Source organism: Dendrobates tinctorius, unplaced genomic scaffold, assembly GCF_039654945.1.
Source record: "Dendrobates tinctorius isolate UK_male_01 unplaced genomic scaffold, ASM3965494v1 ptg000320l, whole genome shotgun sequence".
Lineage (NCBI taxonomy): Eukaryota > Metazoa > Chordata > Amphibia > Anura > Dendrobatidae > Dendrobates > Dendrobates tinctorius.
In genome coordinates this window covers 168696-190288 of record NW_027361987.1, presented here as the reverse complement: position 1 = coordinate 190288, position 21593 = coordinate 168696, and the positions used below count along the sequence as shown (strand labels likewise).

The following is a 21593-nucleotide window of genomic DNA, read 5'->3' as shown; positions in this document are numbered from 1 at the left end:
ATGACAGGAGCTCTTGCCAACAATAATTGCGAAAAGGAGATGAATCCAGCGAGCCAAGTTTGAAGTACTTAAAAAATCTTTTTCTTTATTTCAAACATAGATTGAAAATATTTATCCATAGCAGCATATTATAGATATAGGCAGAAATAGGAAAAATTACTGCTGTAAAGCGCACGGCAAGACGCGTTTCGGCTAAACCTTTATCATTGCCATAATACACATTGCTATTTTTCTGGGCTATAAGAAGGAAAAGATCCTAAGAAGGTGGTGCTATAGTTGATTAAGCGTTAATAGATCACACTTGTGAGCATCCACCTATAAGATTAACTATTTAAAAACAAGTGTTAACCCTTTCTGCAATAATTTGTTTTAGTTTTAGATCCTGGCTTAACACTGGAATGTATTTCTTTATAATAGAGACTATGTTGCTATACTGAAGACTATATGGAGTAGAGAAAAACATTTTTTTATTATTTGGAAATTGTGGTTTTTTTGTTGTTTTTTTATTTATTATTAAGTCCAAAATTTTTTTCTCTACTCCATATAGTCTTCAGTATAACAACTTAGTCTCTATTATAAAGAAATATGTTCCAGTGTTAAGCCAGGATCCAAAACTAAAACAAATTATTGCAGAAAACCAAATCACTTATGTAGCAAAAAAAGCTCCTACTCTGCAGGATAAACTATCGCCCAGTCTGTATCTGAATTCCTCGCTGGAGACCAGGGACACCTGGCTGAAATTAAAGGGGTTTATAAATGTGGAAATAAGAGATGTACTTGTTGTCAATATGCACATAAAATCAACAAACTTTCCTCATTCCATAGTAACAAAGAATATCCTATTAACAGCTTTCTGAACTGTAATTCCACCTATGTATAATAATAAATGCGCTAAGCAGCTTCCGGTTGTAACAACTTCCGTCCAGTTGTAACCGGTGACGTCACCGCACACCTCTTCCCATGTTAACCCTCAACACACCACTCCTCAACACACACACTCCTCAACACACACTCCTCTCACCTTTCACCATCTCCACTCACGTCCACTCACTCTTTCACTCCACATACGACCCCTTCTCTCACTCCGTCTCTCATACTCACACCGTCATCATCGCTGCTCCACGATCCCCGACATCTTCTTCCGCCGGCGCCATCCTGGATCCAGACGTCCTCCACGCCGGCGACATGTTCTTGCGGCGACGCCATCTTGAGTATCGTGAAATCCCGCGATACTCAAGATGGCATCGCCGCAAGAGCATGTCGCCAGCGTGGATGCCGTCGGGATCCAAAATGGCGTCGGCGAAATCTCGCGAGATTTCGCCGATGCCATTTTGGATCCCGACGGCATCCACGCCGGCGACATGTTCTTGCGGCGATGCCATTTTGGATCGGCGAAATCCCGCGATACTCAAGATGGCGTTGCCGCAAGAACATGTCGCCGGCGAGGACGACGTCGGGATCCAAAATGGCGTCAGCAAAAACTCGCGAGATTTCGCCGATGCCATTTTGGATCTCGACGTTGTCCACGCCGGCGACATGTTTTTCCGGCGACGCCATCTTGAGTATCGCGGGATTTCACGATACTCAAGATGGCGTCGCCGCAAGAACATGTCGCCGGCGTGGAAGGACGTCTGGATCCAGGATGGCGCCGGCGGAAGAAGATGTCGGGGATCGTGGAGCAGCGGCGATGACGGCGTGAGTATGAGAGACGGAGTGAGAGAAGGGGTCGTATGTGGAGTGAAGGAGTGAGTGGACGTGAGTGGAGATGGTGAAAGGTGAGAGGAGTGTGTGTTGAGGAGTGTGTGTGTGTTGAGGGTTAACATGGCAAGAGGTGTGATGCTATCGAATCCTCCCGATGCGATAGCATCGGGCCATAATCTAGTGTAGTACATCATGTTGTAAACAGTATATAGGTTGTACAACGGGAAAACTGAGGAAAAGAATTAGAAGACACATTTCTGATGCCATTAACCCCTCCAGCTTCAATCAATCAGCGGTCTCCAGACATTTTTCACAATATCATTCTGGTAATTTTGATAGCTTCAGGTTTAAAGCAATAGAGTTAGTAACACGGTCTACCAGAGGGGGCGATAGAAGACGTAAACTACTTAACAGAGAATCTGCTTGGATTTTTACTTTGGAAACTAGGATGCCAATTGGCTTAAACAATAGACAAGATCTAATTAGAATTTATTAAAAATCCTAAAATTATGATTCTTATGTTAATAATTACAACCCACTCTGTCCTAAGTTTGTAAATATACTTTTTTGAGCAAAAATTATATTATAGAAATATTGTGGAGGACAACATGAGAATAAAATCTCTGTATATATGTTCTGTTATATCATGTATTGTAAAATATTTGTAAAATATATGGAAAAATTACTGCTAGCGTATTAGCTTTTGTTAGGGTTAACACTTGTTTTTAAATAGTTAATCTTATAGGTGGATGCTCACAAGTGTGATCTATTAACGCTTAATCAACTATAGCACCACCTATCCAAGGATCTTATCCTTCTTATAGCCCAGAAAAATAGCAATGTGTATTATGGCAATGATAAAGGTTTAGCCGAAACGCGTCTTGCCGTGCGCTTTACAGCAGTAATTTTTCCCATCTCTGCCTACATCTATAATATGCTGCTATGGATAAATATTTTTAATCTACGTTTGAAATAAAGAACAAGATTTTTTAAGTACTTCAAACTTGGCTCGCTGGATTCATCTCCTTTTCGCATTTATTGTTGGCAAGAGCTCCTGTCATTTATCCGTTGCTGAGAGACTATACAGTATAGCAGCTTATCTTTTGAACCAACCGGGTAAGCTGGCATTTTTTCTTTCTTATTGTTCGTCACATATTGGTGGCATCAATCACACCATCATCACACCAGCCTGGCCCCCTTTTTTTGTAATATGCCCCAGTCTGGTCCCCTATGTCCCTTGTCCAGCCTGGCCCCAGATATCCATCCCACACCCCCAGCTATACATACTGGCCCTCATATGTCTCTAATCCTGACCTCCATATATCTTTCCTGGACCCCCACATATCTTTCCTGGTCCCTTGCCCTGGCTCCCCCATATTTCCATCCTGGCCCCCCATATATATATATGCTTCATGGTCTCTTGTCCTGCTCCCTGTATATGCAATCAGGCCCCCCCATATATATCCATCCTGGCCCTTCCCCATATATATCCATCCTATCCCCCATGTGTGTCTATCCTGGACCTGCATATGTATCTGTCCTGGCCCCCCATGTGTCTCTATCCTGGCCCTCCATATGTATCCATCCTTTCCCCCTATGTGTATCCATCCTGGCCCCCCATGTGTCTCCATCCTGGCCCCCCATGTATATCCATCCTGGCCCCCATGTGTATCCATCCTTTCCCCCTATGTGTATCCATCTTGGCCCCCCATGTGTATCCATCCTGACTCCCCTATGTGTATCCATCCTGACTTCCCTATGTGTATCCATCCTGACTCCCCTATGTGTAGCCATCCTGACTCCCCTATGTGTATCCATCCTGACTCCCCTATGTGTATCCATCCTGACTCCCCTATGTGTATCCATCCTGACTCTCCTATGTTTATCCATCCTGACTCCCCTATGTGTATCCATCCTGACTCCCCTATGTGTATCCATCCTGACTCCCCTATGTGTATCCATCCTGGCCCCCCCATGTGTATCCATCCTGGCCCCCCCATGTGTATCCATCCTGGCCCCCCATGTGTATCCATCCTGGCCCCCCATGTGTATCCATCCTAGTCCCTTAATGTGTATCCATACTGGCCCCCCCATATGTATCCATCCTGGTCCCCCTAGTGTATTCATCCTGGTCCCCCATGTGTATCCATCCAGACTCTCCCCATGTGTATCCATCCTGACTCCCCTATGTGTATCCATCCTGACTCCCCTATGTGTATCCATCCTGACTCCCCTATGTGTATCCATCCTAGTCCCTTAATGTGTATCCATACTGGCCCCCCCATATGTATCCATCCTGGTCCCCCTAGTGTATTCATCCTGGTCCCCCATGTGTATCCATTCTGCCCCCCCATGTGTATCCATCCAGACTCCCCCCATGTGTATCCATCATGGCCCCCATGTGTATCTGTGTATCCTGCCCCCCCTCATGTGTATCCATCCTGGCTTCCCCATGTGTATCCATCCTGGCTTCCCCATGTGTATCCATCCTGGCCCCCCATGTGTAGCCATCATGACCCCCATGTGTAGCCATCATGACCCCCATGTGTAGCCATCCTGGCACCCTATGTGTATCCATCCTGGCCCGCCATGTGTATCCATCCTGGCACCCCATGTATATCCATCCTGGCCCCGTGTCCTGGCTTCATGTACAGAGAGAGAGAAGACAAAAAAAATCCTCTTACCTTCCTGCGCTTCCAACATCGTGCAGCGCAGTCCTCCTCTGCAGGTCCCGGAGTGCATATAATAAAATGGCCGCCGACATAGCACAGGCCGGCCATTTTTGATCGGGACGTATGCCGCAGTTTTTCAGTTAATGACTGCTACATGCGCGCACCCCTGCACATACTCTGCCTGCGCCTTTAAAGGGCCTGCGCCCCTGAAAACCAGACTTTTTTTATTTTTTTCTACTTCTCCTCCTCCTTCCCACAGCCAAGGGCCCACTGGGGATTCCCCCGATACCCCGCCAGGCCAGTCTGACCCTGTGTGTATATACAGGGGTTGGACAAAATAATGGAAACCTCCAAAAAAAGTTAGTTTAATATGGTGTAGGTCCACCTTTTGCGGCGATTACAGCCTCAATTCTCCGAGGTATGGATTCATACAAGGTGTGAATTGTTTCCAAAGGAATTGTAGCCCATTCTTCAGTTAAAACACACTCTGGTTCTTTGAGCGACGATGGCGGCGGAAATCGACGTCTAACTTGAATCTCTAAAATCGCCTATAAATGCTCAATAATGTTGAGGTCTGGGGATTGTGGGGGCCAGATGAGATGCTCAACTTCATTACAATGTTTCATCGTCCCATGCTTTAACGATTCTAGCTGTATGAATTGGTGCACTATCATCCTGAAAGATGGCGTTCCCCTCCGGGAACAGTGCTTGAACCATAGGATGCACTTGGTCGCCCAAAATGCCTAAATAATCACGGCTGTTAATTCTTCCATGAAGGGATATCATTGGCCCAGCGGATCTCCATGAAATAGCACCCCAGATCATCACAGAACCTCCGCCATGTTTTACGGTTGGGAGAAGGCAGTCTGGATGGAATGCTTCATTCGGCTGTCTCCAAAGGTACACTCGGCCGGAGGTCGGAAATGGGGTAGACGATGATTCGTCTGAGAATATCACGTTTCCACTGCTCGAGGGACCAATTTTGGAGGTTTCTACACCACTCTAAACGCTTGGTAACATTTGTCATTGAGAGCAGCGGTTTTCTAATTGCAGCTCTTCCGTGGAATCCAGATTTGTGCAGCTCCCGACGAACAGTTTTCGTGGAATCTGGGTTCTGTAGGTGTTCATGGAGCTCAGCAGTAATTTTCGGAGCCGTTGTCTTGCGATCCTCTCTCACAATTCGCTTTAGAGTCTAACGGTCTCTCTCAGTCTACTTCAATTTTTGGCCGGACCTGTGCTTTGCTGCTGACGTTTTTCCTTCTCTTTCAAATGCAGTCATTACTTTGGAGACAGTACCTCTTGACACGCCAATCATTCGGGCACTTCGTTACACTAGCGCCTGCCATACGAGCACCAACAATTTGGCCTCTTTGAAAATCCGAGAGGTCTGCCATTAGTATCAGGTTCTCATCAATGTTCTTACAATTCTGCAAAACAAACAGTTAATTTACATACACATATCACATAACACAAATAATCAACTGCAAAACGTTACCATATGTCACGGTTTGCATGTTTATAACATGTTCGAAGATTATGAGGCCAAAACGATAGGTGTTTCCATTATTTTTTCCAACCCCTGTGTGTGTGTGTGTGTATATATATATATATATCAAGAAAAAAGGGCAGCACTACCAAAATAATACAGCAGGTGCAAAACCTATACAGCAGTGTCCAAACAGCCAAAATGACAAAAGGAAAAAAAATAGGCAGCACTCAAATTAAGTGTGAAAAAGTGGATACTTTACTGATCCTCAGATGGCAACATTTCAACGGTGACCCGTCTTTGTCAAGAACGTTGCCATCTGAGGATCAGTAAAATATCCACTTTTTTCACATTTAATTTGAGTGCTGCCTATTTTTTTTCCTTTTATATATATATATATATATATATATATGAAACGTTGCCATCTGAGGATCAGTAAAGTATCCACTTTTTCACATTTAATTTGAGTGCTGCCTATTTTTTTCCATATATATATGTATATATATATATATATATATTAGTGGGTATAGATGGGTATAGAAAGTATTCAGAGCCCTTTGAATTTTTCATTGCAGCCATTTGGTAAATTTAAAAAAGCTCATTTTTTTCCTCATTAATGTGCACTCTGCACCCCATATTAACTGAAAAAAAACAAATTTATTAAAAAGGAAAAAGTAAAATATCACATGGTCATAAGTAGTGTTGAGCGATACCACCCGATACTGAAAAATATCGGATCGGAATGGATCGGCCGATCTAAAAAAAGTATCGGGTATCGCCGATTCCGATCCCGGAAGTCCCATTCAAGTCAATGGAACTGAAATATCGGAATTAAAAAAAACCCTTTCTTTCCCTGTTGGTTAATTCTACATGAAGAAAAACAACTAATAATAATGTAGAATGTATTGTGGGAGGTGGAGGAGACATTAAAGCCATAGAGGTTTAGCCCAATCAAATGGAATAGCAGGAATTAAATTTTTTTTTTTAAAGACGTTCGGAGTTACAAAGATATTGACTATGTTAACCTCTTTTATATTTTGTTAGATATGTATCACTACTTCCATGCTCTTCACCTTTTTTTACTTCTCTCACACTTTCTCCTTCATCATCTTCAGCAGCAGCCAGTATCTTTTTCATCAACTTTTGTTGATCAGAAGACCAAGTCATAGTCATCTTGATTTACAACAACTTTTGTTTCCTCCCTCTTCTAATGTACCTATACCCGACATTGCCATTTCTGTGTGTGGTTCCACTATTGCTCCCCAGCAACAGGCCCGCTGTCTTGGGGTCATACTTGATTCCGAGCTTTCCTTTGCCCCCCACATTCGATCACTGGCTCGCTCTTGTCATCTGCACCTCAAAAACATTTCTAGAATCTGACCTTTTCTTACTTTTGACTCTGCAAAAACTCTTACTGTTTCTCTTATTCACTCTCGTCTCGACTATTGTAACTCTCTTCTAATCGGTCTCCCTCTTACCAAACTCTCCCCTCTCCAATCTGTCTTGAATGCTGCAGCCAGGATCATATTCCTCACCAATCGTTACACCGATGCCTCTACCTTGTGCCAGTCATTACACTGGCTATCCATCCACTCCAGAATTCAGTACAAACTTATTGCCCTCACCCACAAAGCCCTCCATAGCTCAGCACCACCTTACATCTCCTCCCTTGTTTCAGTATACCACCCTACCCGCGCCCTCCGTTCTGCTGATGACCTCAGGTTAGCACCCTCAATAGTCAGAACCTCCCACTCCCGTCTCCAAGACTTTACACGTGCCGCGCCAATTCTTTGGAATGCACTTCCCAGGTCAATACGATTAGTCCCCAATCCCCACAATTTTAAGCGTGCCCTGAAAACGCATTTATTCAGACTGGCCTATCGCCTCAATACATTAACCTAATCTATCCCTGTGTGGCACAGCCAAAAGTTTTACCATAACCAGGTTCCCCGCATCATGTTCCCACATGCTTTATGCATCCATCAGCCCTCTGTGTCTGTACTGTTACACACTTAACATTATGGCTGGTCCATACAATCAGGGCAACTGTTACCACCCACCTTTCGTGTCTCCCTTTTTCCCTCATAGACTGTAAGCTTGCGAGCAGGGCCCTCATTCCTCTTGGTATTTTGTTATAATCTACTGTATGTGATTATTGTTATGCTGTAATGTCTATTGTCTGTACAAATCCCCTCTGAAATGTAAAGTGCTGCGGAATATGTCGGCGCTATAGAAATAAAATTTATTATTATTATTATCAACTTCTTCTTCACCTTCTTCTTCTTTTTTTTTTTTTACATTCTTCATATTCTTCTCATTCAACTATTATTCTGCTTCATATTCAACTTCTTCATCTTCTTCCTATTCTTCTTCTTCATCATATTCTGATTTGTGTCAGGCATTCCTGTAGTTGTTATCTATAAAAGTTTGAAGATTACACCTTACGTTCTGCCTGTCACAAAAGATTTACAACAGGATTTGTCCGCGTTCAGTTTGGTCTGTAGCAGCAGGCCTTTTCCAGGGGCACCACGAGGAGGAATGGACTCACCCCCATACACTGCTTAGTCTTCCTCTGCTTATAAATTAGATAATATCATTTGCTCAGATTTTTAGTCTTATGCTCAAGGTTCTTCTGCTTTTGTTTTTTATGCTTCTTGGTCTTCTGTCTCTTGTTGTTCTGCATCTTGGTGGTTGTCTTCATGTTCTTTGTCCTCTTGGTCATCTTCTTCATAGTCATCTTTTAGGTATTCTTCTGTGTGGTCTTCAGGGTCGTCGTCTTCACAGTCACTGTCAGGGATATCCAGAGTGAGAATCAAAAACCATTTCCACAAGCTTGAACTTGGAAAAGTAGCAGAAGGTACAAGAAGGCTGAGGAACTGCCGAGAACCAGTTGACGGTACTGGAACCCGGATGGGTAGCAGAAGGAACAATAGCAAATGGAACTAGCGAGGACCAGCTGACGGTGCTGGAACCCGGAGGGGCAGCAGAAGGAACAAGAGCCAATAGCACAACCATGGTCCAGCTGACGGTGCTGGAACACGGTTACTACACAGGAGGTACCTGTGCTTTAAAGCACTACCAAGAACCAGCAGACGGTGCTGGAACTCAGATACCGAGAAGGAGGCACCTCGGCCAAAGGCTCTGCCGAGAACCAGCTGACGGTGCGGGAACCCGGATGGGCAGGAGGGAGTACCCGTGCCAAAGACACTGCCGAGAACCAGCTGACAGTGCTGGAATTCAGATGGGTAGCAGAATCCAAAAAATTGCAAGGCCGCGAGCAGGACGCAGTTTCCGAATCCCACAGTCCTACAGGGGGTTCTTGTCCTATTGGCACTACGGAACCAGCCTTTAGTACCAGAACCCGCAGCCCACATAGGAAGCACCGAATCTGCAGGCACCATAGACTCGGCTAACCAAACCGCAACACGACAGGACAACGTATTGGTGGCAAAGTGACGTTGACACTACCCGGAAACAGCTGGCGTGCTGGAACCAGGCTGGGCAGGAGTGAGTACCCATGCCAAAGACACTTCTGAGCAGCAACATGCGATGTTGAAGCCCAGGGGTCAATCATGCAGCAGGCTGAGGCCAACTTGGAGCGAGTTTTATATTGGTTGTACACAACTATTGATTGTAACCGTGCTCCACTTTGGCCTCTGGCTCTACTGTCTCTAGTATTTCCCCTGGCCTCCAACCATACCAGTTGCTGCTCTGCAGTGTTGTCTGCACAATCCACACTTGTTCCTGAGTTACTGGGGATCAGTCACGTCAGTTGATCCCCTGATGTGTGTCCGGCAAGGTCTCCTGCTCTGTCCACATTCCCACTACTATTAATGGGAATGGGGACAGAGCAGGAGACATTAAAAGTTAGTAGTAGTGTGATGTTGGAGGCAGCAGGAGACTTTGCCATCCGCACAGCAGGGGAACAGCTGGTGTTACTGAACCCCACAGACACAGGAGCGAGTGTTTCTATCTGTGCGGACTGCATTTCCAAGCTACAACTGGCTGTGTTGAAGCCCAGGATCAATGCTCCGAGCAGGCTGAGGCCTACTTGGAGCAAGTAGAAAAGATGATGTTGTGTGATGTTGGAGGCAGCAGGAGACTTTGCCATCTACACAGCAGGGGAACAGCTGGCATTACTGAACCCCACTAACACAGGAGCTAGTGTGTGTTTCTCTGTGAAGACGGCACTTCTGAACACCAACTGGCGTTGTTGGAGCCCAGGATGAGGCATGGAGCAGGCTGAGGCCTGATAGGGTTGGCGTGTGGAGGCAGCAGGAGACTTTGCTATCTACACAGCAGGGGAACAGCTGGCATTACTGAACCCCACTAACACAGGAGCTAGTGTGTGTTTCTCTGTGAAGATGGCACTTCTGAACACCAACTGACGTTGTTGGAGCCCAGGATGAGGCATGGAGCAGGCTGAGGCCTGATAGGGTTGGCATGTGGAGGCAGCAGGAGACTTTGCCATCTACACAGCAGGGGAACAGCTGGCATTACTGAACCCCACTAACACAGGAGCTAGTGTGTGTTTCTCTGTGAAGACGGCACTTCTGAACACCAACTGGCGTTGTTGGAGCCCAGGATGAGGCATGGAGCAGGCTGAGGCCTGATAAGGTTGGCATGTGGAGGCAGCAGGAGACTTTGCTATCTACACAGCAGGGGAACAGCTGGCTTTACTGAACCCCACTAACACAGGAGTGTGTGTGTGTGTGTTTCTCTGTGAAGATGGCACTTCTGAACACCAACTGGCGTTGTTGGAGACCAGGATGAGGCATGGAGCAGGCTGAGGCCTGATAGGGTTGGCATGTGGAGGCAGCAGGAGACTTTGCCATCTACACAGCAGGGGAACAGCTGGCATTACTGAACCCCACTAACACAGGAGCTAGTGTGTGTTTCTCTGTGAAGACGACAGTTCTGAACACCAACTGGCGTTGTTGGAGCCCAGGATGAGGCGTGCAGCAGGCTGAAGTTAACTTGCAGCACGTTTTATAGAGGTTGTAGGCTACTACTGATTGTAACCGTGCTCCACTTAGCCTCTGGCTCCACTGTCTCTAGTATTTCCCCTGGCCTCCAACCCCGCCAGTGACAGCTCTGAAGTGGCATCAGCACAATCCACACTTGTTCCTGTGTTACTTTGGCTCAGTCCCGTCAGTTGATCCTCTGATGTGTTTCCGGCAAGGTCTCCTGCTCTGTCCTCATTCACACTACTATTAATGGGAATGGGGACACAGCAGGAGACATTGCCGGACACACATCAGGGGATCAACTGACGTGACTGAGCCCCAGTAACACAGGAATAAGTGTGGATTGTGCAGACGGCACATCAGAGCAGCGACTGGCGGGGTTGGAGGACAGGGGAAATACTAGAGACAGTGCAGCCAGAGGCCTAAGTGGAACACGGTTAAAAGTCAGTAGTAGTGTGATGTTGGAGGCAGCAGGAGACTTTGCCATCCGTACAGCAGGGGAACAGCTGGCGTTACTGAACCCCACAGACACAGGAGCGAGTGTTTCTATCTGTGCGGACGGCACTTCCAAGCTACAACTGGCTGTGTTGAAGCCCAGGATCAATGCTCCGAGCAGGCTGAGGCCTACTTGGAGCAAGTAGAAAAGATGATGTTGTGTGATGTTGGAGGCAGCAGGAGACTTTGCCATCTGCACAGCAGGGGAACAGCTGGCATTACTGAACCCCACTAACACAGGAGCTAGTGTGTGTTTCTCTGTGAAGACGACACTTCTGAACACCAACTGGCGTTGTTGAAGCCCAGGAAGAGGCATGGAGCCGGCTGAGGCCTGATGGTGTTGGCATGTGGAGGCAGCAGGAGACTTTGCCATCTACATAGCAGGGGAACAGCTGGCATTACTGAACCCCACTAACACAGGAGCTAGTGTGTGTTTCTCTGTGAAGACGGCACTTCTGAACACCAACTGACGTTGTTGGAGCCCAGGATGAGGCATGGAGCAGGCTGAGGCCTGATGGGGTTGGCATGTGGAGGCAGCAGGAGACTTTGCCATCTACACAGCAGGGGAACAGCTGACATTACTGAACCCCACTGACACAGGAGCTAGTGTGTGTTTCTCTGTGAAGACAGCACTTCTGAACACCAACTGGCGTTGTTGGAGCCCAGGATGAGGCATGGAGCAGGCTGAGGCCAACTTGCAGCACGTTTTATAGAGGTTGTAGACTACTACTGATTGTAACCGTGCTCCACATAGGCCTCTGGCTCCACTGTCTCTAGTTTTTCCCCTGGCCTCCAACCCCGCCAGTGACAGCTCTGAAGTGGCGTTAGCACAATCCACACTTGTTCCTGTGTTACTTGGCTCAGTTCCGTCAGTTGATCCCCTGATGTGTGTCCGGCAAGGTCTCCTGCTCTGTCCTCATTCACACTACTAGTAATGGGAATGTGGACAGAGCAGGAGACCTTGCCGGACACACATCAGGGGATCAACTGACGTGACCGAGGCCAAGTAACACTGGAACAAGTGTGGATTGTGCAGACGCCACTTAAGAACTGTCACTGGCGGGGTTGGAGGCCAGGGGAAATACTAGAGACAGTGGAGCCAGAGGCCTAAGTGGAGCAGGGTTAAAAATCAGTAGTAGTTTGAATGTGGATGGAGCAGGAGACTTTGCCGTCCACACAGCAGGGGAGCAGCTGGCGTTACTGAACCCCACTAACACAGGAGCTAGTGTTTTTCTCTGTGCAGATGACACACCTGAGCTACAACTGGCTGTGTTGAAGCCCAGGGATTATAGTTCAGGTGGTAGAAACATGAACACAACAGGAGACCTGGATACAGTTGCCAACAAATTATTTAGTCAGGAAGAGGACTGGCAAATTCTGGGGAGATCCAGGCCTTGTTCATTTTCAGAAAAGTAAGCCGGTCGACGTTATTGGAAGAAAGTCGCGTGCGACGGTCTGTTAGTACACCACCTGCGTCACTAAAGACGCGTTCCGATAATACACTGGCAGCAGGGCAAGCCAGCACCTCCAATGCATACTGGCTAAGCTCTGACCATGTATCCAGCTTAGAGACCCAAAACTTGAAGGGGGAAGAGCCGTCTGTGAGTACACTCACAGGGTAAGACATGTAGTCTGTCACCATCTGACGGAAACGTGGCCTCCTGCTGACTGGAGCCGTCAGTGATGGTGTAGACAGTTGTGGAGGACACACAAAACTTTGCCACATTTGGGCCATAGTGGTCTTGCCTTGTGCTGAGGCGCTGCCTCTGCTCCCTCTTTGTGCCGAGTTTCCTCCACTGGCTCGACGCACGGAGGTGCTTTGTAAAGCACTAGCACCACTACTGTCTGGTGGAATGGAAAACATGATGGACTGCAACAGTGTGTCTTGGTACTCCCGCAGTTTACGCTCCCGGTTCAACGTTGGAATGAGGGTTTGCAAGTTGTCCCGATAGCGAGGATCTAGGAGGATGTACACCCAATAATCAGCCGTGTAGAGAATGTGGGCGATGCGGCGGTCGTTTCTCAGGCACTGCAGCATGAAGTCAACCATGTGCTGCAGACTCCCAACTGCCAAAGAACCGCTGTCCCCTGCTTGAGGCGTGATCTCTGCCTGCTCTGAATCACCCCACCCTCGCTGTACATACTGACTAGAGCATTGTGTACCTCCCTCCTCTGGAGAGATGTCTTCCTCCTCCATCGACTCCTCCTCATCCTCCTCACAAAGTGTCCCCTGCCTAGGCCTTTGTGAGGAACCACGTAGCGCAGACTGTCCAGAAGCAGATGGCATTTGGGACTCCTCATCCTCCACCTCTTCCAAAACCTCATCCCTTAGTGCTTGCAGTGTTTTGAAGCAGGCAGATAAGGGGGACAGTCATGCTGACTAGTGCATCATCTGCACTCGCCATCCGTGTGGAATCATCGAAGGCATGCAAAACGAGGCAGATGTCCTTCATAGAGGCCCACTCAGTGGTGCTGAAGTGTGACCGGCGCACATTGCGACTTGTTTGCGCCTGATGCAGCTGGTACTCCATGACTGCTGCCTGCTGCTCACACAACCGCTCCAACATATGTAGCGTAGAATTCCACCTGGTGGGTAGGTCACATATGATGCGATGTTCGGAAGGCGTAATCGGTGCTGCAGAGCAGCAAGGCACGATCTTGCCGTGCTGGAATGACGCAAGTGAGCGCACTCTATGCGGACCTTGTGCAGCAGTGCATCAAGATCCGGATAGTCCCTCAGAAAGCTCTGCACGACCAAGTTGAGCACATGTGCCAGACATGGGATGTGAGTGAGGTTGCCTAGGCCAAGAGCTGCCACCAGATTTCGGCCATTGTCACACACTACCAAGCCTGGCTGGAGATTCGCTGGCACAAACCACACGTCGCTGTCCTGCTTGATGGCATTCCAGAGCTCCTGCGCTGTGTGGCTTCGATTCCCCAAAGAAATTAATTTCAGTACGACCTGTTGACGTTTGGCCATGGCTGTGCTCATATCGGTCATAACAGGCTCCAGCTGCGCTGTTTCAGAGGAACTTGAATAGGAGGAGGAGTCAATGTGTACAGACTGGATTCCTGCAATCCGTGGAGTTGGCAGAACACGTACAGCGCCACTCTCCAGATCTGTACCCGGCTCCACAACATTGACCCAATGGGCAGTGAGGGAAAGGTATCGTTCCTGTCCATGGTTACTGGTCCACGCATCAGTGGTCAGGTGGACCTTGCTACTGACGGCGTTTAGTAGCGCATGTTTTATGTTTGCCTCCACATGTTTCTGCAGGGCAGGGACGGCTCTCCTGCTGAAATAAAAGCTGCTGGGCATGGTGTATTGTGGGACTGCCAATGCCAAGAAGTCCCGGAAGGTGTCAGTCTCCACCAGCCTGAATGAGAGCATTTCAAGTGCCAGTAGTTTGGCAATGCCAGCATTCAGAGCCTGTGCTCGGGGATGGTTTGCCGAGTATGGCCGCCTTTTCTCCCATGCCTGTGCTACCGATGGCTGTCGAGTGGCCTGGGAGTGTGAGGATGACTTGGAACGTGGTGCTGTGGGTGGAATGTCACAGGGTCTCCGGACAACAGTGCCAGAGGTTCTTCCTTGGTGATCCTGTGAGGAAGCCGAACCAGCTGTGTGTGAGCTGGAGGAAGAGGCCCCAACATGAGCTGAAGAGGTGGTAGGTGGTGCTGTACATTGGCCTACGTCTTCAGTGTGTCTGTGGAACTCCACCTTGTGCTTGGTCCGCACATGTTTCCACATATTAGTGGTATTGAAGTTGCTGACATTTTTCCCTCTTTTGACTCTCTGATGACACAGCTTGCATTTGACAAAGCAAATGTCATCTGCAACTGTGTCAAAAAAGGACCACGCACTGCAAGTCTTGGGAGCGCCCGTTTTGCCTTTTGAAAGTGGAATGCTCCTAACAGGTGCCGAAGTGGAGGCTACAGGCAACCAAGTCTGCCCCCTCTGTTATGAATGAGTCACCGTAGGAGGCAAAAACAGAAATACTAGCTAAGTCCAGAAAACCAGAGAAGTTGGCAGCTATCGGATTGCAGACCCCTGAACCTATCAACAAAAACTAGCAGTAGCCATGGGGGGTTCCTACGGTGCCCTAGACCCCTCGATCACAGCCGGAGAACTAAATAGCCTAAAGACAGAAAGGGAAATCTAAACTGCCCCAGAGCAGACCCCAAAGCAATAGGCAGCCCCCAACATATAATGACGGTGAAGCAAGATGAAAAGGCACTCACACAGATAGAAAGATAGGCTGAGCAAATGATGGGGCCCAAGCTAACTAAATAGGACAGGATAGAAAAGCTGCTGTCTGCAATCCACCAAAACCCTATCAAAACAAGAGCCAACAGACTGATAGGGAAAAAAGCCCTGAAGACGCTAGGCTTCAAAAAGACTATATCAGTACTCAGGTATTTTCTGAAGACAGAGCAAAAAGGAATTCAGCCCACCCCAGCAGGGAATGGTAGAAATCCAGAAAAACAAGGCAAAACAAAACCAAAACACAAATGCAAAAAGCAGAGCAGAAAACTTAGCTTTTGAGGAACAGGAATCAAACTGGTCTCCTAGAATCCCTCAGGAAGATCACCAGCAAGGCAGAAGGGCGTCGACTGCCTTATATCCAGTCAGCAATTCCAGTCATCATCATCCTGCTCAGGTGCTTGGTAATCAGCTTCACTACCTTCCTTCAGCAGAAGAGGGAGTTCATCAGACCTCAATGGTGAAGGGGAAAATGAACTCACAACGGTTTTGGCCGTTAGGGGAATCTCTTCCTCAGAGCTGCTCCCACCACCTTCCTGTTCCTCACGCCATGATGGGTCAAGGACCTCATCATCTACACTCCCCTCTTCAAACACCTGCTTCTCCTGGGTTGTCTCGCCAGCACCGTACGCAACAGAAAGTGGCACCTGTGTCTCGTCATCATCTGATGCGTACTGAGGTGTGTTGCCCATAGGCACTGGCCCACCCGCCTCTTCAGATTCAGAGGGACAAAGAAGTTGCGCATCACTGCATACTCCCTCTTCACATTCTGGAATGCTGCTTGGCTGGCCCCCTCTTTCCAAACCAACAGATTCTGAGAACAGAAGTAGAGACTGTGATGGCTCCTGTCCAGGGCTCTCTGACTGCCTGGGCACTTTGGCAGGTGGTGAAGAGACAGGTGGTTGCTCTTCGGTGCTCTGGCCCTGAGAGGATGTGGAAGTAATTGAAGTTGATGCGTTAGCTGCCATCCATCCGACAACGGCTTCAATTTCTTCCTCCCTCAGCAGTGGGGTACGGTGAGGTCCTACAAAGCTGCGCATAAAGGACTGTTGCCTGCTAAAACTGTGGGATGCTGACTCACTGGTGCCAACAGCAGGCACAGAATCCCCACATTCTCTCCCTGCAGAATCCCCACATCCTCTCCCTGCTGAAACTCCATGCCCACGGCCACGTGCCTTGCTCCCTGCCTTCTTCATCTTGCTAGACTGAGAAAGATAAGCAGAAAAGTACAAAGGGGCCCTTAGTGTGCTTATTCCTGAACAGCTGTTTTACGTTATAAGAAACACTAATTTTATGAAGTGTGTGTGTCCACTACACTTTAATGGGAGCTAATGTGGCCTACACAACTTTCAAATGTAGTGTTTGGTGAACTTTGTTGTTTTTTTTTTGGGGAAAAAAAACTCAAAGGATGTGACCAAAGATTTGAAAGTGAGAGTATCACCAACTTTCTGGAGCTATTACAATGCAGGCAGGTAACCTACAATGCAAAAGATGAGGCTCCAAAAAAATTGGGTAATACTAATCTGGCTGCAGCTGAAGGGCACAAGCCAGAAAAAAGGCTCCTCTATCTACTCCTATATAGTGTTTGCAACCAACCAATGTAGATGGATATGGATGGATGCACACTAATAGGAGAAGAAAAAATGAGCTGCAATTAAAGAAAAATATGTGTGAGGCAGTGACGCACGCTGAGCGGCCTACAACCAGACGTAGCTGCAGGACACACTACTCAGCATGAGCTGCACTCACACACAGTCAGAGACCTCTCAGACAGCCTAGAACAGTGCAGCTAAGTGGGCACTAGGACTGACAGGCTGCAGAAAGGCTCCGCTGTCTACTACTAGTGTTTGCAACCAACGTATATGGATACGGATGGAAGCACACTAGATAGAATTTAAGAAAAATAAGCAGCTCAAAAAGAAAAATATGTATGAGGCAGCAGTGATGCACGCTGTGCGTCCTACAACCAGACGTGGCTGAAGGACCCACTCCACAGCGTGAGCTGCACTCACACAGCCCTTGCAGAGAGCTGTGAACACTGCTGCTAGGGAAAAGAAAGCTACAGTGGTGGTTTATGTAGCCTGGGTAAAGCACAATATGTTTAGTAGAATCGCTATTTCTAACTGTCCCTCACAGTCTTCTACAGCAGCCTGTCCCTAACTGAATTCACAGCAGAGTGACCAGAAATGGCGGTGGCTTTTACAGTGCATCATGACATCATTTCAGCAGCCAATCACAGCCATGCCAATAGTTAACATGCCTACATGCCTAACAGGATGTGCCCACACTTCTGAGGATTCCTATTGGCTGAATCAAAGCGAGCGGGCAGATAGCATTATGGGAACTTCCGATTCCGGTATTCAATATGAAAAAAGTATCGGAAGTCAGTATCGGAATTCCGATACAGTGAATATCGGCCGATACCCGATACTTGCGGTATCGGAAAGCTCAACACTAGTCATAAGTATTCAGACTCTTTGCCCAGTATTGAGTAGAAGCACCTTTTGAGTTAGTACAGCCATTAGTCTTCTTAGGAATGATGCAACAAGTTTTTCACAAGTTTTTCACACCTGGATTTTGGGATCCTCTGCCATTCTTCCTTGCAGGTCCTCTCCAGTTCCGTCAGGTTGGATGGTGAACATTGATGGACAGCCATTTTCAGGTCTCTCCAGAGATGATCAATTGAGTTTAGGTCAGGGCTCTGGCTGGACCAGTCATGAATGGTCACAGAGTTGTTCTGAAGCCACTCCTTTGTTATTTTAGCTGCGTAGGGTCATTGTCTTGTTGGAAGGTGAACCTTCAGCCATGTCTGAGGTCCAGAGCACTCTGAAAGAGGTTTTCATCCAGTATATCTCTGTACTTGGCTGCATTCATGTTTCCTTCAATGGCAACCAGTTGTCCTGTCCCTGCAGCTGAAAAACACCCCCATAGCATGATGCTGCCTAATGATCAGTGCCTGGTTTTCTCTGCATATACTGCTTAGAATTATCACCAAAAAGTTCTATCTTATTTCTCATAGTCTGGGAGTTATTCATGTGTTTCTCAGCAAACTCTAAGCGTGCTTTCATATGTCTTGCACTTCTCCCCAATTTCTAAATATCTAGAAAAAATTCTAACACCCCTTATAAAATTAACACCGTCCTTCTTATTGGACACAGGGACCTTTCTAGATATTATTCATAATTTAGGATCTGTTCCACAGGAGGCCATCCTAGTCACATTCGACGTCAAAGACCTGTATACATCCATTCCTCATATGGAGGGTATCCAGTCGGTGCGGAGGCTACTTGAATTGTCTAAATTTCATCCAGAACAAATCAACCTTTTTTGTGAACTACTGTCCATAGTGTTAACAAAGAATTTTTTCCTATTTGAGGATACGTACTATCTACAGACCAAGGGGACCGCTATGGGCTCAAATACTGCACATCCGTATGCAAATTGCTACGTAGCCCACTTGGAGGATTGTGTCATATATTGTGATGATCTCTTCCGCACTTATTCTATAGTGTGGAAGAGATACATTGACGATATTTTCTGTATCTGGGGTGGGCCACTTGATACACTACATTCCTTTTTTTTCCATGTTACAAACATCCTGGCAAGGCCTCAGTTTTACGATGACACATCATACCAATCAGATTAACTTCTTGGACACGTTAGTCATAAAAGACAACTTGGGTCACCTCTCCACCGATCTCTATAGGAAACCAACGGATCGGAATAGCTTGCTCCATTATGAGAGCTTCCATCCGACCAAAATGAAGAATGCAATTCCTAAATCTCAACTTAAAAGGGTTCAGAGGATAGTCTCAAACACAGAGGTTCAAGAAGCACGCATGAATGAGATGCGCACAAAATTTTTAGAGAGGGGTTATCCACCAAATATATTGAATAATTTAGATCTCCTCTCCCCTCCCAAACCCAAGGCAACTAACCGTATTGCATTTGTACATGATTATCATCCTCTAGTCTATCGGATACATTCAAGTATCAGACGCCACTGGCATCTCCTCACGACAGCCCACCCCAATGTAAGGGTCTTCAGAGAACCATTCCTCCCTTGTTTTAGGAGACCCCGCAATGTACGAGATATCCTAATTAAAGCAGATATAGGCTCACCCCGTCCCTCTATACAACAACGCTTTCTTAAAAATCCCAAATTTGGTACCTTCCCTTGCTTACAATGCACGCAGTGCAACAATATTCAGAAAAGAAACAGCTTTTATCACCCCCACACAGGCAAAAAGTATGACATTAGAGAGTATTATACCTATGATAGCTCTTTTGTGATATATATCATCAAATGTCCATGTGGCTTACTCTATGTGGGGGAAACTACACAACATATAAGGGATCGGATAGCTAAACATAAATCCACCATAAGGTGTAAAAATATGCTCCTCCCGGTCCCCCATCATTTTATCACTGCCGGCCATACCATCGCACAACTTAAGTTTCAAGTTGTAGAACAAATCCATCCGTCACGCAGGGGCGGTAACCGGATTAATATGTTAAAAAGAAGAGAGGCCTATTGGATCCACGAGCTGAATACCTTGGCACCCAAGGGGTTAAATAAGGATTATGATGTACAATCATTTCTTCAATCATGATTTAGCTATATCTTTATGCGTGAGCCAGCACATGGCATTAAGGTTGATGAATGAGACAGAGTCTGTCCAGCATTTTCTTTATTGTACTTTGAGACATAGTATACCTTGTACCTGTTCACATTAAGCCTGCTTACCACATTCTAATCTGCTTTTATCTCTATTACAGAACCAACAATTGTGAATGTTCTTGAAATCACCGTCACCAGAACACTGAATTTCCTCTGCCGTCTTCTCTGGCACTTCCTGCAGCGGCGCCCCGGCGGTTACTATGGTAACCAAGGCACTACTCTGCACCTCCCCACATTCCGTCCTATTCTTCAGTGTTCAGCAGCTCATACAGGCAGACGTTCCCTGCTCACGCCCCCTTTCCATCATCACCCAGTGCCTGGAACGCATAATGATGTGAGTGGAGCGCACGCCGGCTCACTTCCGGTTGCACACTTCCACCCAGCCTCCATGTTCTCTCAGGGATATAAACCCTGACGCTCCCCACTGATATTGCGCTATTGATTCGCGGCGGATACCGCGTCCACCTGCCACAACTAAATCACGGTAAGACCTCATGGACACTCTTTTCACATTTACCATTATGGTTACTTAGCTGCTCATTATTATGTTCCCTTCTGTAGAGAGACGGCCTCCTGTGCCTCCTCACCCACCGGTATGTTATCCAGGAACTTCAATGCACACTCTTACCACGTGTTTTTCTTTGAGACTACAACAATACCTTTTCCCCTTAGGATTTTTTCTCTTCATGCCCAGTCTTCCTGAGCTCACAGTACAGCCTTTGGTATGTGTCTCTCTTTATTTGCAGATCTTGGTCTCCACCATTGTTTCTTCTGACTACACATTATATAAACTATGTACACATGTGCTTTAATGTGCTGGATGTCTCTGCATATGATTATGATATATTCTGGTTTATCTACCCAGATACCTTGTATATACTTTCTTTATGTCACCTTTATATTTATTTTACTTTTTATGTTCCAACCCACAGTACATTGATGAAGGTCATAGACTGAAACGTCTGTATGTATGTACTGTATTAAAAATCACCTTTCTGCATCAGAATTCACGAGTGTGTGCCAAGTTTCTGTATTTTGCACTGAGGAGAGGCTTCCGTCGGGCCGCTCTGAAATAAAGGTTTGACTGGTGGAGGGCTTCATTGCTAGTTGATTTGTGGAACTTTCTCCCATCTCCCTACTGCATCTGTGGAGCTCAGCCACAGTGATCTTGGGGTTCTTTATCTCTCTCACCAAGACTCTCTTCCCATGATTGCTCAGTTTGGATGGACGGCCAGGTCTAGGAAGACTTCTGGTGGTCCCAAACTTCTTCCATTTAAGGATTATGGAGGTCACTGTGCTCTCAGGAACCTTGAGTACTGCAGAAATTATT

At 46.9% G+C, this 21593-nt stretch overlaps 1 pseudogene; it reads right to left on the bottom strand.

The window, feature by feature from the left end:
- Window positions 1-4465, bottom strand: part of LOC141073903 (uncharacterized) — a 61417-nt pseudogene extending 56952 nt beyond the window's left edge.
- Between the last annotated feature and the right edge of the window lie 17128 nt (window positions 4466-21593).